This window comes from Coenobita brevimanus, chromosome 12, assembly GCF_032717465.1.
Source record: "Coenobita brevimanus isolate Jiangsu-jjx chromosome 12, ASM3271746v2, whole genome shotgun sequence".
In the NCBI taxonomy this organism is placed as follows: Eukaryota; Metazoa; Arthropoda; class Malacostraca; order Decapoda; family Coenobitidae; genus Coenobita; species Coenobita brevimanus.
Genome location: NC_136965.1, coordinates 12506495 through 12522263, shown reverse-complemented (window position 1 = coordinate 12522263; position 15769 = coordinate 12506495). Strand labels below are relative to the sequence as shown.

At 40.8% G+C, this 15769-nt stretch overlaps 1 pseudogene; it reads left to right on the top strand.

Moving 5' to 3' along the window:
* Positions 1-1528: 1528 nt before the first annotated feature.
* Positions 1529-15769, top strand: part of LOC145412774 (uncharacterized) — a 57240-nt pseudogene continuing 42999 nt past the window's right edge.

Sequence of the window (15769 nt, the reverse complement as noted above, 5' to 3'; positions counted from 1 at the left end):
ACCCCATGCTCTTAGTCTCTATCGACCAATGTTTCCCTATTCATCTATTTCCCCACTTTGAACTATTTTCCACCATGGACCTAGTTTTCTCTACGTGGACCTGTTGCCCCTCCTGACACTGAGAGGACTGCCCCTTAGTGCTTAAGGGTTCTTGTTTGCAGCATGTGTTAGGAACATAATGCTGTGTGATAGCGTGACTTGGGCTCAGGAAGAGGTTACTCGTAGGCTCAAACGTACAGAGGTTATAACAATAGATGGAGGACAGTCATGGGAGGATTAGGATTGCGAATGAAGGATTGAGAGGAAGGACTAACCTTAAATATAATACTGATAAGAAGGAGTAACTGAGATGGTTTGGGCATGTGAAGATGATGGAGGATGGCGGTTGGTGTGGAGGGTGAGAGATGTCAACGCTGAGGGTAGAGTAGCGGGAGGCAGAGAGAAAAAAAAGAAAAAGAAAAGAAACAAGGTCATGAAGTGTAACCTCAGGGAAGAGGGACTAAACTGAGGCTGCCAGAGATTGAGTAGCGTGAAGAGCTACCATTAAGGAACCAAGACCAAGGTATGCAAAAGTGTTGGAACCCTTATAAATAAGTCAAAACGAAACGGTCCTATTTCCCCTCGAACGACCTAAGTTCCCCATAGATCTTTTCTTCTTCTTTGACCTACTGTTCCAGCATGGACCTAATTTTTCGCCATGCAGACCCCTTAATCTCCACATAGACCTATTTTATCATATGGACCGACATCCAACACGAATCCTATGAACCAACTTTGGCCCATTTCCCCATAGACGTACTTTCCCAAATGGACCCATTTCAGCCATGAACCTATTTACTCCATATACCTGTTTCCCAGTGGACCTGTTTTCTCCCATACACCCATCCACCAACCCACAAGGTCATTCACCCATATCCCTACTCACACATCATGTCCTCTGGAAAGACATACATCCACCTAACCACCCAAAACCCCAACTCACCTACTCAAAAGGCACACCCACTCCAACCACTGCACCCACGTAAACTAACCCACCCAACGCTTCACACCCATCCACTCAACACACCCCAACCAACCGCTCACTCATCCCTGCCAACCCACCATACCACACTCTTTCCACTTTGCCCACTCGTTCTACTTTGCCACTCCTCATTCGTCCACCCCACCCAGTTCATGCACCCACTCTGCCCACCCCACAGGTCCACCCACCCACTCTGCCCATCCTTTTTGCCCATCCACTCTGTTCATACTCACCCCCACCCTCCCCTTCGACAACTGACCCTATCGGCCCCTCCTTCCAAACCCACCCACCAACCAACCGACCCATGTACCAGACAGCTGCTGTTATGGCAGAGCTAAGTGAAGAGGCGTGGCAGCTCATTCACACTAACACGGGATAGAGCACAGTCTCTTCCTCACACACACACTCACGCACACACACGCGCACACACACACACACACACACACACACACACACACACACACACATGCACAATTCTTTTTCACTCCCAGCATGGAAATACTATCGATGTCCTCTGAGGTGGTGGGTGAGGGCATCATACAAAGGGTCTCCAACACCAAACCGCCTTATGATGACCAGGTGGGCAAAGCGATCATGTGTATATTCTTTTGTTCATATAATAACCATACTTCCTTCACTCTAACCTGGCCTCAAATTGCCATCTCTCCATCTTGAATTCTGGGTTGTAACACAAGATTAACAGCAGAAGAGGATGCTAGTCACAAAGAAGTGCTATGGAAGGGATGTAGTGCCGCAGCGTTGTCTTTTTCTGCCAGTTAGCTATAATATGCTGCAAAAGGACAAAAATTTGGGTCAAAGATAACACTAACTAATTAACTTTCTGGCTTTGCAGGTATCTTAACACCTCTTCCTTTGAGATTTAACTTGCATGTAACTAAGGCCCGTATTCTCGTCGGCTAGGAAGCTCCCTGACACCTATCCTAAGTTATTATTATTTTCTTTTTGTTCATTACACCTTATGTTCCTATTCTGTCATATAAATACTTACAGTATCTCCATACGCTCCCTAAATAACGTAAGAAAAAGGATATTAACCAGCAATACCCCAAAATAAACCTCTAAGGAGGAGGTGCTAAGGAGTCTCGTTATCTGAACAAAATACGACCATAAGGCTCGTATTCTCGTCGGTTAAGCAAGCTCCCTAACTCCTCTTCCACAGCAATTTATTTGCTAGCCTTACCGTCCTGATCTATGTTACTTACATCATTCTGATATCACCATACGCTGCATAACGTACAAAACGATACTAGCCAGCCGTAACCAAAAATAAATCTCTAAAGAAAAGGTGTTAGGGAGCTTCCTTAACTACCAAGAGATCGACCATTAACCTGGTATTCTCATTAATTAAGCTCCCTAACACCTCTTCCTAAGTGATTTATATCGGTTATTACTCCTTACTGTCAACTCTTGTGTCATTTGAATAATTCCGGTACCAACATATTAGCATAAAAAACATACTAATTCCTACCGTCACCAAATCGTAGTTGCCGGTGATCGCCAGCTGCTTCAGTACCACAAGTTGGTCTACCCTGTGGAATCGAAATAGACACATGAGTTCTAAAATCCCTTCCATCATGGTTACGGATGCACCTTAAGTTATTTCTCGACGAAATCATCCTTCACATACTATAGTAATTTTATAGATATGTTTTACTGAGATCAATCGAGTAAAATAAACACTAACACCCATTACTGCGAGTCTGGTCTGACCCTACTCATCACATATTTATAGATATCTTGGTGCACCAATGGTGTGAAGCCATTATTATTTAGCCTTATAAACTATTAATTAGCCATGTGCTAAATGCTGAAAAGAGTGTACAACATATTACATATCGAAAAATGTAATCATTAATACCAACATCGCTTGAAGATGAATGTGAGTTACCCGAAACGTGACGTGGTGAAACCTCCAAAGAACAAAAACAATGTGCCAGTCACCAAGCCTTCTCCAGGAAGCTCCATCCTGACATAATGCCTGTATATACGTGTGCAGATGCTGACTGTACTTCTTCTACCTGAAAAAAAAGACGATGACATGAAAGGATGGTGTGTCTTTGCAAGAAAAAATCATTTTAGGCAGAGAGAAATGCGTTCAGTGGATCAGCTGGCGAGAGAGGAGACAGCACACGTTCACTTGAATCAGATGGCGAGAGGAGCACTTGTTATTGTTTATGGTTGAAAAGTACAATCTTCAACAATGTTGCTCTATCATTTCACATTAACCTGCCCCATCCCGACGTTTTCTGGGCAGTGGTACGCCCCAGTCCCGACATTTTTGGACCTTTTTATTTTTGGCTCAAACATCCGCTTTTAGTGAGGAACATCGAAAATTCATAGAGAAATCGCTCACTTGAGGTTTAAAATACTCGATCCAGGTAGGAGTACCTCCTTACCTTACAGGGTTTACTATCAGGCTGGCTGCAAAGAAAACGAGTTCTATGGGAGGATAACTATTCTACACCACTCATAAACAGTATTTATTTATTTATTTGGTACGAATTTATATGTAGTACGAGAGTATATTGGTTTTCAAACGGTAATATAGGCATTATAAGCATTGTTTCACTCACTAACTCATCACCATTCCTGACCTTTTTTTGCCACATTACCTGATCATCATTTCTGACTGTTTCTTCCTCTAATATTTGTCCTCCACATTGTCATCGATTGGGGAATCACTCTGGCCATGAATTTTGTACTGTGGCATGACATGGCTTTACTGGCCAGGTCACTGATAACAGGTGAATTGCTGAGACAATGGCATGCAGGGGGGGGGAGGAGGTCATGCTGGGTAAGGCATTGTCCCTGCCCGGCATCTTGTAGAAGAAGGTGTCCTGTGTATACGTGCCCAAAATCATTCGCGAAAATTGAAAATTGTGCAAATTAGGGACCTTGCAATGTTGCCGTGTTAATTTACGTCTCCGGGATATGAGTGCACATCATGTGAGGACGTGAATTCACGTCTCCGGGACGGGGCGGGTTAAAACATCGTTGCATATGTCCTAAATAAGTATATTTCTTCGAATTCCATCACGATATATGAAATGAATAATGAATAAAGCCCATCGATAACTAAAGAATAAAAGAATAACATTCAGTCCCAAGACGTAGATGATACATCCACACCATTTGTTTGCCTTTTTTATTTCTCTATTTCACTGCTTCTCATCCTTATAGCCTTGAGTAAAACTGATGCTGGTATTATTCCTGTTGTTTTGCTGACAAAGAGGTCATTCAAAGAGATGGAGAAGTTGACCAACTTTGAGCTCTCAAATTAAATTATCTGGAGAAGATAGGCACTTTTTTCCTATTTAGTGATGGCAGGAATTGGCATTAGTCAGTCGTATCCAAAAAATTAATAATTGCTAAGGAAAGAGTTGTTAGGGAGCTTCCTTAGGAATCTAGTTTTAGAATTGGCTGGTTAATATCGTTTTGTTTGGTATTTATGCACAGTATATCGATATTGGGAAGGATTAATGTAACAGAGAAGAAGACAGTAAGTTGTAATACACAAACTAAATCACTTAGGAAAAAGTGTTAGGGAACTTCCTTAACTCGCCGCGTCCCGTAGACATGAATTCACGTCCTCACATGATGTGCACTCATATCCCGGAGACGTGAATTAATGCGGCAACATTGCAAGGTCCCTAATTTGCACAATTTTCAATTTTCGTGAGTGATTTCGCGAGTGATTTTTGGCACGTATACACGGGACGCCTTCCTCTATTCCTCTACAAGATGCCAAGCAGGGACAATGCCTTACACCGCATAACCTCTCCCCCCCCCTGCACTCCATTGTCTCGGCAATTCACCTGTTACCAGTGACCTGGCCAATAAAGACATTCAGGGCCAGAGTGATTCCCCAATCGATGACAATGTGGAGGACAAAGTTTACATAGCATTAGAGGAAGAAACAGTCAGAAATGATGATCAGGTAATGTGGGAAAAAAAGGTCATGAATGGTGATGAGTTAGTGAGTGAAACAATGCTTATAATGCCTATATTACTGCTTGAAAACCAATATACTCTTGTACTACATATAAATTCGTACCAAGTAAATAAATAAATACTGTTTATGAGTGGATAAAATAGTTACCCTCCCATAGAACTCGTTTTCTTTGGTGCCAGCCTGTAAGAAAACCCAGTCAAGTAAGGAGGTACTCGTACCTAGATCGAGTATTTTAAACCTCAGGTGAGCGATTTCTCTATGAATTTTCGATGTTTCTCACCAAAAGCGGATGTTTGAGCCAAAAAAACAAAGGTCCAAAAATGTCGGGACTGGGGCGTACCACTGCCCAGAAAACGTCGGGATGGGGCGGGTTAAGAGACTAGAATACAAGCCTTGGTTACATGCATGCGAAATCGTCGAAAAAGAGGTGTAATGAGCAAAGTAAGTCGCTTAAGAAGATGTGTTAAGTAGATACAGGCCTTAGTTACATGCAAAGTTAAGGAAGCTAAGGAAGAGGTGTAATAAGCAAAATATATTGCTCAGGAAAGGGTACTATGGAGCATACTGCCATGAACATGGGGGTTAGTGTACAAGCTGATGGAAACCCAGTAACGTCAAATGAATATAGACTTCGAAGGCTTAGCAATAGGTTTAGCTATTTCCATCGCAGTCAAAGATTTCTCAGAAAAATCAAGATGCATATATATAATAGCTGTAGCCGGGTTATAAAGATGTCACACTACTACTACTACTACTAGTACTACTACTACTTCTGCTGCTGCTGCTACTGCTGCTGCTACTACTACTACTACTACTACTACTACTACTATTTCATAAGAAATTTTTAGCAGCACAACATGATGATACTGAAGCAAAATTTGATTTCATGAATAACTTTAAACAGAAATGGGAAAATGGACGAAAAATGTTTATTCGAGTGTCGGTAGTGTCGCTGAGGAGGATCATAGCACGTCTGAACCCCGGGGTGGGCCATGACGGGGTCCACTCCTTGTTTTTACGGAATGTCTCAGATGAATTTTTAATTTATTTGTCTCGGTTTTTTAATGCTTGTTTTACTCATTGTTACTTACCACAGCCACTTTTAAAAGGTATAGTAACTCCAGTAGTTAAGAATAGTAAGGGTAATTTAACAGACTGTAATAATTATAGACCTGTAATACAGTCATCTTGTATATTAAAAATATTTGAGATGATAATACTGGATGTTTTAAAAGAAAAAGTTTTTCCATGTTCAAGAAAGTTTGGCTTCCAGCGAGGTATGTCTACGACAGACGCTTGTTTCTTGCTTAAAGAGATAATAAGTATAGTAGCAAGAGTGATAATGGCATTATAACCTTTATTGACCTCTCTAAGGCATTTGATTTAGTTAACCATTTCGTTTTGGGGAAGAAAATATTAAGGCTGAACATTCCAATAGATGTTGTGTACATACTTATGCACTATTTAAGGAACCAGATAGCTAGTATTAAATGGAAGGGGGCGCATGGTGTACCTTGTTACGTGGAACACGGGGTTAGACAGGGTGGTGTTCTATCTCCCTTTTACTTAAACTGTATATAGACAATGTTTTATCTGAAATTACAAGCATGAGCCAAGGGTGCATGATTGGTATGAGCAGAATCAATATTCTAGCTTATGCCGATGATATTGTGCTCTGTGCGAATTCCATTGCAACCATGAATAATTTGTATACCAAATTTTCATCAATGATAAGTGATATAAAACTTAAAATTAACAAAGATAAAACAAAATGCATGCTCTTAGGCTCAAAGATCAAGCAAAATTATATAACTCATTTAACTTTAAACAGCGATGAATTAGAGACTGTATATGAATATGACTATCTGGGACACATAATTAGGCATGACCTTAAAGATGACAAAGATGTAATGGAAAGGCTTAATAAGTTTTATTCAAGTTTTAATTGCATTTTTAGAAATTTTAGTGGTATAGATATTAATACGTTCTTATTCCTTTTTAACTCGTACTGTAAGCCAGACTATGGTCTGCCTCTTTTAAACCATAAGGATACACGAAGATCATGTACATTTCAAGCATTTGAGGGGGCTTACAGTAAAGCTTTAAAACGAATGACTGGAATGCCAGCCTATGCCAGCAACCATGATGTGGCTGCCTCCTGTAACCAGCTGTTACTGAGGCACCATGTGGCCCTCACACAGTGCCGCTATTACAAAAGATTGATGCAATCTAATAGTGCTATCATTAACTTGAACCTACCATACTTAAAAATGGGTTTCTTTTGTAAATATGTTATTAATAATTTCAAGTTACACTACAGAGTGGACATTACCTGTCATGCCATGGATATAATTCGATCACGAATATCTTGGCTGCAGAACCATGAGCACAGACCAAACCATGTAGTAATCTTAAGGTGAGCCAGTGCTATTTCTTTTATATTTTTTATTGATGCTAGCTTTTTAGATTTTATTTTGACCTCTTTACTTTTTCTTGGTTCCCAGCTTTTATATTTTATTTGGACTATTTTATTATAATTTTATTTTTTGACCTTTTTATTTTTTTAAAGCTGCTACCTTTGATATTTTATTGTGATCATTTTACTTTTAATTCATGCTAGATAATGTATTTTATTTGGACCTTTTTTATTTTTAATTGATGCTATTTTTCATATTTTATTTGGACCTTCTGTATTGGTTATTGATGCCAGTTTTATATTTCACTTTGGACTTCTTTTTAATTGCACTGATGGTAGTTTTTATTTTTTACCTTTTTTTTTTAAATATATTTTATTGATGCTTTTTTTTTCTAATATGTTAATAATGTGTATGCGCACCGTGATGCCCTCAGGTCTTTTAATATGATTTTTTTATAGATATATAATTGTACAGTACACCACTTATTATGTGATGTCCATATGTACAGATTTTTTGTATATATATATATATATATATATATATATATATATATATATATATATATATATATATATATATATATATATGTACCTCTGCTGCTGTTGATGCCATGCTGATGCTGCTACTGCTACTGATTACCATTATGTATCAATAGATATGAAATAAAGCTGATTGATTGATTGATTGATTGACTACTACTGCTGCTGCTGCTGCTGCTGCTGCTGCTGCTACTGCTACTACTACTACTACTACTACTACTACTACTACTATTACTACTACTACCACTACAACTACTACTACTACTGCTGCTGCTGCTGCTGCTACTACTACTACTACTACTACTACTACTACTACTTTTTTCACTACTACTACTATTACTTTTTTCACTACTATTACTACTTTTTTTCACTACTACTACTACTTCTTCTTCTTCGCTTCTACTGCTACTACAATTTCCACTACTACTACTTCAACTTCTTCGCTTCTACTGCTACTACTACTACTACTACTACTTCCACTACTACTACTACTACTACTACTACTACTACCACTTCATCTTCTTCACTTCTACTACTACTACTACTACCACTTCATCTTCGCATCCACTACTACTACTACTACCACTTCATCTTCGCATCTACTACTACTACTACTACTACTACTACTTCTTCTTCTTCTTCACTTCTACTGCTACTACTATTTCCACTACTACTACTTCAACTTCTTCGCTTCTACTGCTACTACTACTACTACTACTTCCACTACTACTACTACTACTACTACTACTACTACTACTACTACTACTACTACCACTTCATCTTCTTCACTTCTACTACTACTACTACTACCACTTCATCTTCGCGTCCACTACTACTACTACTACCACTTCATCTTCGCATCTACTACTACTATTACTACTACTACTTCATCTTCGTCACTTCTTCTTCCATTACTGCTACTACTACTACTACAACTACTACTACCACCACTTCATCTTTGCTTTTACTACTAATGCTACTACTACTGCTATTACTACTACTACTTTTTTTTTTTTTAATTTTCACCTCCATCCATTGGGGAATTATATTGTGAAGATCAAAACCAACCTTCCTAATACAGTTCACCATTTGAAGTTGTAATGTGAAGGTTAACACATACCTCATATTACAATCCGTTGGCCCCAAGCACGCCAACGGCTGTGGTTACCAACCATCTACTATTACTCTTATTATTTTATTTTTTTATTTATTGATATTACAGTGTAAATAAAGACATTAAACTATTGGAGTCGCTGGTCTATGCGACTCTCGACCACTGTAGCTTCGTAATCCATACCCGCCAGGGAGACAGGCCTGAGGGCTGATGATCTTGTGCCCCTGAGACATAGCAGAGCAGACCTCACGAGGGAGAATGAGAGTCGACATCTCATCCAGGCCATAACAGAACTCTGTGGTTGACGTTTCTTCTCAGAAAGAACCTCTGCCAGTCTCGAATAGAATCTCACTGCCTCTGGACCCATCCCACCTGATGTCATGAACACAAGGGGAGTGAATCGACCGTGGTCCACATGTTGGATCCTTTCTTGATAATTTCTATTTTTTTCTTGCTCATTCCTCTTGTGTGCAGCTTCGAGAGAGAGCTCTCGGTGACATGCTGCCATGGGATCGAATATCCTGATGTCGAAGAACGCCCTCTGCCCACGTGTCCAGAAACCTCGAGCACTGACATCCACTCTTGCATCATTTGATGTGTTTGCTGTTCTGTGGGTGAAGTGCTCGCCGTCCAGGGGTAGCAGAGCTGGCTCAATCGTGACATCATGGCATATTTCCTGCAGCATTTTGGCAGTGAGGTCGCGTACTTCATCGTGTCGGATGCAAACAAAGCCTCCCTTCTTGCATACCATTGCATGGTTTGCATCAAAGGCAGTGCCACAAGCACAGTGTTGAGGTAGGTTCTCAATTGGCCACCCATATCTCAAGGCAATGGCATCAATAAATTCTTGTTTGTTGAAGTGGAAGCCCTTTGCCTTGAGAGGCAGGGTTGTGAGCCAGTTCGATGCCCCAACCTCCTGTGCAATTTCAACTCTTCTGCACTGGCCTGGTGTTAGATGTTCGATTATGTGCTGCAGTTGGTCTTTTTGTCTTGCTTCACGCTCCTTGCTTATCTGTGTCTTTATGTCTTTCTGCCTTTGGTGGTCGATTTCACTCGTCTCAACCTGGGCGCAGATCTTCTGTGACAAGGATTCGGTGAGCCTGAGTGAATTTCTGTGTTCATAGCTTGCCACGGCTACTGGATTTATAATGCCAAGGCCTCCCATCCTGGGTGGTAGTGCTAGAAGGTCCCTCTCTTCTGGTGTAAGGATGTGGCCATTGGTTAGAGATGGGAGGAATGAATCCCTGATTGCATCCTCCAGTGGTTGTAGCAGCAACTCGATGTCTGGTATGGACCTCATCACGAAGGTCCACTTGTGCTTTACACCATAGGTAAATGCACTGTATGCTACTACTACCACTACTACTACTACTACTTCATCTTCATCACTTCTTCTACCACTACTACTACTACTACTACTATTACTACTACTGCTGCTGCTGCTGCTGCTGCTGCTGCTGCTGCTGCTACTACTACTGCCACTGCTGCTGCTGCTGCTGCTACTACTGCTGCTGCTGCTGCTACTGCTACTGCTGCTGCTGCTGCTGCTGCTGCTACTGCTACTGCTGCTGCTGCTACTACTACTACTGCCGCTGCTGCTGCTGCTGCTGCTGCTACTACTACTGCTGGTGCTGCTGCTGCTGCTACTGCTGCTGCTGCTGCTACTATTACTGCTGCTGCTGCTGCTGATACTGCTACTGCTGTTTCTGCTGCTGCTGCTGCTACTACTACTGCCGCTGCTGCTGTTGCTGCTGCTGCTGCTGCTACTATTACTACTGCTGCTGCTGCTGCTGCTGCGCTACTACTACTGCTGCTGCTGCTGCTGCTGCTGCTCCGCTACTACTACTACTGCTCCTGCTGCTGCTGCTGCTGCTCTCTACCAGACAATTTCACCCAACTCAGAAGAGCCGCATAGATGTGAAGGTTGGTTGTGAAGACTCTATACCTAAACCCACCAGATCGAAACGTCCCTCCAAATATTAATAAGGAATATGTGTACTGCAGTTGTTTCTCATTAATTTTGCCCTGATTTTTTACCTACTGCGAATTATTCTGGGCATCTCAATATTGTAATAAGACATTAGTACGGTTATTCAATGGTTTGTATTCTCATTGCTTCATGAAGCTCCCAAACACCTCTTCCTACAGTAAGTGATTTATTTTGCTTATTGCATCTTATTCTCCTCTTCTGTGCTACATAAATCTTTGCAATATTGCCATACTTTTCACTGATAACGTACAGAACTATATTAACCAGCCATATCCAAGAGTAAATCGATAAAGAATAAGTGTTAGGGAGCTTCCTTAGCCAACGTGAATACGGGTCTTAAACTAATTCTTTAATTGAAATCCCTGGACCCTCAAATTAAAAAAAGGGCCCTAAACCCTTGCCCCTCCCTACATAATTCATCTAACCAACTCGATCCCTGTCAGCTTCCTAAGTCTGTACTCTGGTTTATTGAGGAAATTTCCTAGTGCCTCTTCCCTGGCGATTTATTTTTGGATGTGCCTGGTAAAAATAAATTTGTATGTTATTTATGCAGGAAATGGCGATAATGGAATTACTTAAATGACACGGGAGAGTAAGAAATAATTAGCAAAATAAATCACTTAGGAGGCGGTATTAGTGAGCCTTCTTAACTGATAACAAAAGCCCAAGGATCGTATTCTTGTCGATTAAGTAAGCACCATAACACCTCTTCCTTAGTGATTTATTTTAGGATTTAACTGGTTAACATCCTTTTGTAAGTTATTTTTGCACAGTATGCTGAGATTGCAAGGATTTATTTAACACAAAAGAGGACAGTAAGATGAAATGGACAAAATAGATCACTTAGGAAAAGGTGTTAAGGAGCTTCCTTAACCGACGACAATACCAGTCTTAGTGTTCAAGTATTTGTGGACCAGTTCTGTTAGGTAAAGAAAACCCACTTTAATTTTTCATATCCGTTCATCATCTAAAAACTGTCAACATTTATTTTGCAGAAGCTTGAAGCAAGAATGGATTTAATTGCCCTCCCATGCAGCAAGCCATCAGAAGCAGCCCAGAATAAGGAGGACGGGAGCGGAGGACAGATTATTGATGGTGAGAACAGATGAAGTTAAGGATATAAGCATTTCCTTATCCATAATGTGATGCATAGTGATGTTAACCCGAGGGGTCCCGTCAATGTATGGATACGTTGCAACGTTTTGTCACAGCTAGACCTGTCAACGTACCGGTGCATCTCGCAATTGCAAGGTTCATAATTTGCACAGTTTTCAATTTTCGTTAGTGATTTTTTATACATATACACGGGACACCTTCCTCTACAAGATGCCAGGCAGGGACAATGCCTTACCCTGCATGTTCACCTGTTACCAGTGACCTGGCCATTAAAGACATTCAGGGCCAGTGTGATTCCCCAGTTGATGACAATGTGGAGGACAAAGTTTACGTAGCATTAGAGGAAGAAACAATCAGAAATGATGATCAGGTAATGTCGCCAAGAAAGGTCAGGTATGTTGATGTGTTAGTGAGTGAAACAATGCTTATATTGCCTATATTACTGTTTGAAAACCAATATACTCTCATACCAAATAAATAAATACCGTTTATGATTGGTGTGGAATAGTTACCCTCCCATAGAACTCGTTTTCTTTGGAGCCAGCCTGATAAAACCCAGTAAGGTAAGGAGTACTGCTACCTGTATCGAGTATTTTAAACCTCAGGTGAGCGATTTCTCTATGAATTTTCGATGTTTCTCACCAAAAGTGGAGGTTTGAGCCAATTTTTTTTTTTTTTTCCAAAATTGGCCTGGACTGGGTGGAGTCAGTGGTGGAAAATCGGTTAGGACTGGGCGGGTTAAAGACTGCTGTGGTTGGGTAGATTTTTCAGTCTGTGTTTGGATCTTGATGAGGTAATTGGGATAAGTAGATTGCTGGTAGATGATTCATTGCCCCAAGCAGGAATGTTGGGCAAGAGAGGGACACAGGTTAGAGCTTGGTTTCATTATTTCGTCTAGTGTTTTGCGTTGAAGATTGGTTCTGTGTAGCACGAAACGTTAGAGAAAATAAAGAATTCTAACCCTACTCTTTGTCTCTTTCTCATCCAACATAACCATTTGTCAAAATAGATCATCTTAATGTGGACATGTTGGGTGGAAGAGAGACACAGAGGTTGAATTCTTTATTTCCTCTAATGTTTCGGGCTACACATTATCCATTTTCAGAGAGTTAGAGAAAATAAACAATTCATGCTCTAATCTATGTCGCTCTCCGACACCTAACATTTCGGCAGAGTGCTTGTATTGCACCATAATGAACAGGTAAAGGTTTATATAGGAAAATAATCAATACGAAGCTTGCAGGCACCTCACCTCACAACCTCTAAAAATTACTACCACCTGACCACTCAACCGCTAAACATTACAAGCACCAGACCTCACTACCATTATATTCTACAATCTAACCGCACAACGGCTACACTTTAAAAGCACCTGACCACACAATCGCTAAGCTTTAAAAGCGCCTGTTTGCACAACTGCTGAACCTTACATGCACCTGACCACACAGTCACTAAACTATGCAGGCACCTGACCACACAACCGTTACCTCTACAGGCACCACATCGTACAACCACTGAGAATTCCAAGCGCCTATCTTTGAACACACTAAACTTAGGATTCACAATAACTTTTACAACACCTAGACTTCACAACTCACAGGCCCGCACTCCCGTCGGTTTAGGAAACTCCCTAACACCTTTTCCAAAGCATTTTATTTTGTTTATTAGCCCTTGCTATCCTCTTCCGTATTACATAAACCCTTCCAGTATCGCCATACTCTGCACAAAAAAACTTGTGAAAGGATACAAAACCAACCATATCCAAAAATACGTCACTAAGGAAGAGGTGTTAGGGAGCTTCCTTAGCCGATGAGAATATGGGCCATAGATACTGCAACCACCCTAACTTACAACCACCATACTTACAACCACCATAACTTACAACCACCATAACTTACAACCGCCATAAGTTACAACCACCCTAACTTACAACCACCCTAACTTACAACCACCCTAACTTACAACCACCCTAACTTACAACCACCCTAACTTACAACCACCCTGACTTACAACCACCCTAACTTACAACCACCCTAACTTATAACACCATAACTTACAACCACCATAACTTACAACTTTCATAACTGACAATCACGATAACTTATAACTACCATAACTTACAACCACCATAACTTCGAAGCATGATTTTACAATTGTACTCTTTTTTGCATTTACTTGGCCCAGATTTTCGTCATTCTGAAGCTTATTACACGAAACTCAGTGGCAGAAAAGGACGGTAATAAAACCCTGCCTTGTTTGCATTGCGCTTCTTCGTGACTAGCATCGTATTCTTTTGGTGGTCTACTGTTCCAAGACGGAAAAATGCTGATTTTGGGCCAAGTTATAATAAAATGATTATACCAGGTGAGCTCAAACCAGGCCATAGAATATTACCTTTGTCTGTATCCTCTTTGGTTAAGGAAGCTCCTTAACACCTCTTCCTAAGCGATTTATTTTGCTTATTACACCTTGCCGTCTGCTATCATTTAAATAATTCTACTGTCGCCATACTCGGCGTAAGTGGCGTACAGAACGTTAGCTATATCAAAAAATAATTAATTAAAGAAGAGGTGTTCGGGAGTTTCCTTAACCACCGATTATATAATACGGAAAAGTGTAAGAAGAGGTAGTTAGCGGTTAGGAAGACGTGTTAGGGAGCTTCGTTAACCACCACGAGCCTTAATCTTGCCTCTCCATCTCAGGAATCACTCCAGCCAAGCCTCCACCTGGATCTTCACGCCCGACAGCCTTTCAGGTGGGTGGCTTCGTCATACCCTCGGCCTTGGTCACCTAATGGCGGGTCTCCACGCTGTTCGATCTTTGGCACGCTTGTTCTTATGATTTATGTAGGCTCCAACATGCTTGAATGCGTCGGCCTTGGTCACGTAATGGCGGCTTTTCACGATGCTTGATCTCTGGCAGCCTCTTCCTGGTTTGTTTCTACGACAGTGTACGATCGCCCAAACAGGTGATGTCTCGCATTCTTTAAGTTTTGGACAAAACTCCCTGGATCTGTTACGTTCACTTGATTGGGAGTTAGGAGACTGAAACAGTCTTTGCCTGCCCTGCAAACATTATTTATGGTGTAAAAAAAACTAATCTTGCAATAATATTACTTAAGTTTACTGTGTATTTTTATTTAGATCAAGAACAATTATTAAATAAAAAAACGATATCTGGCACGTTTCTACTCGTCGTCACGACTCATGCCAGCAGTGTTAGCAATGTAGCATTTTTCCCGTTAAATTCAGAGATTTTAAAAGCAATCTAGCTGGTAAAAATTGTAATATTTTCTGGTAGATTATCTGGCGCTCTTTTAAAGTCCTGTCCAGCATTTTTTTTTTTCCTAAATTTCCCTCAGTATGGTGGATTTTTACCACCATTGAGATCAATCTAGCGGATTTCTAAAATTTCCCTTTGGCAACACTGTATACCAGCCCTTGGCCCCTTACATCAGTGACCGCGAATGAGAGTGGATTTGTTGGCTTTGTCACGACCCCCTCCTCCTCTTTTTTTATACAATCCTTTTCGCCTTTAGTTCTCTTCATTGTCGCACTTTTGCTTTTGACTGTCATCCTCTCCCTCATTAGTTCTTTCAT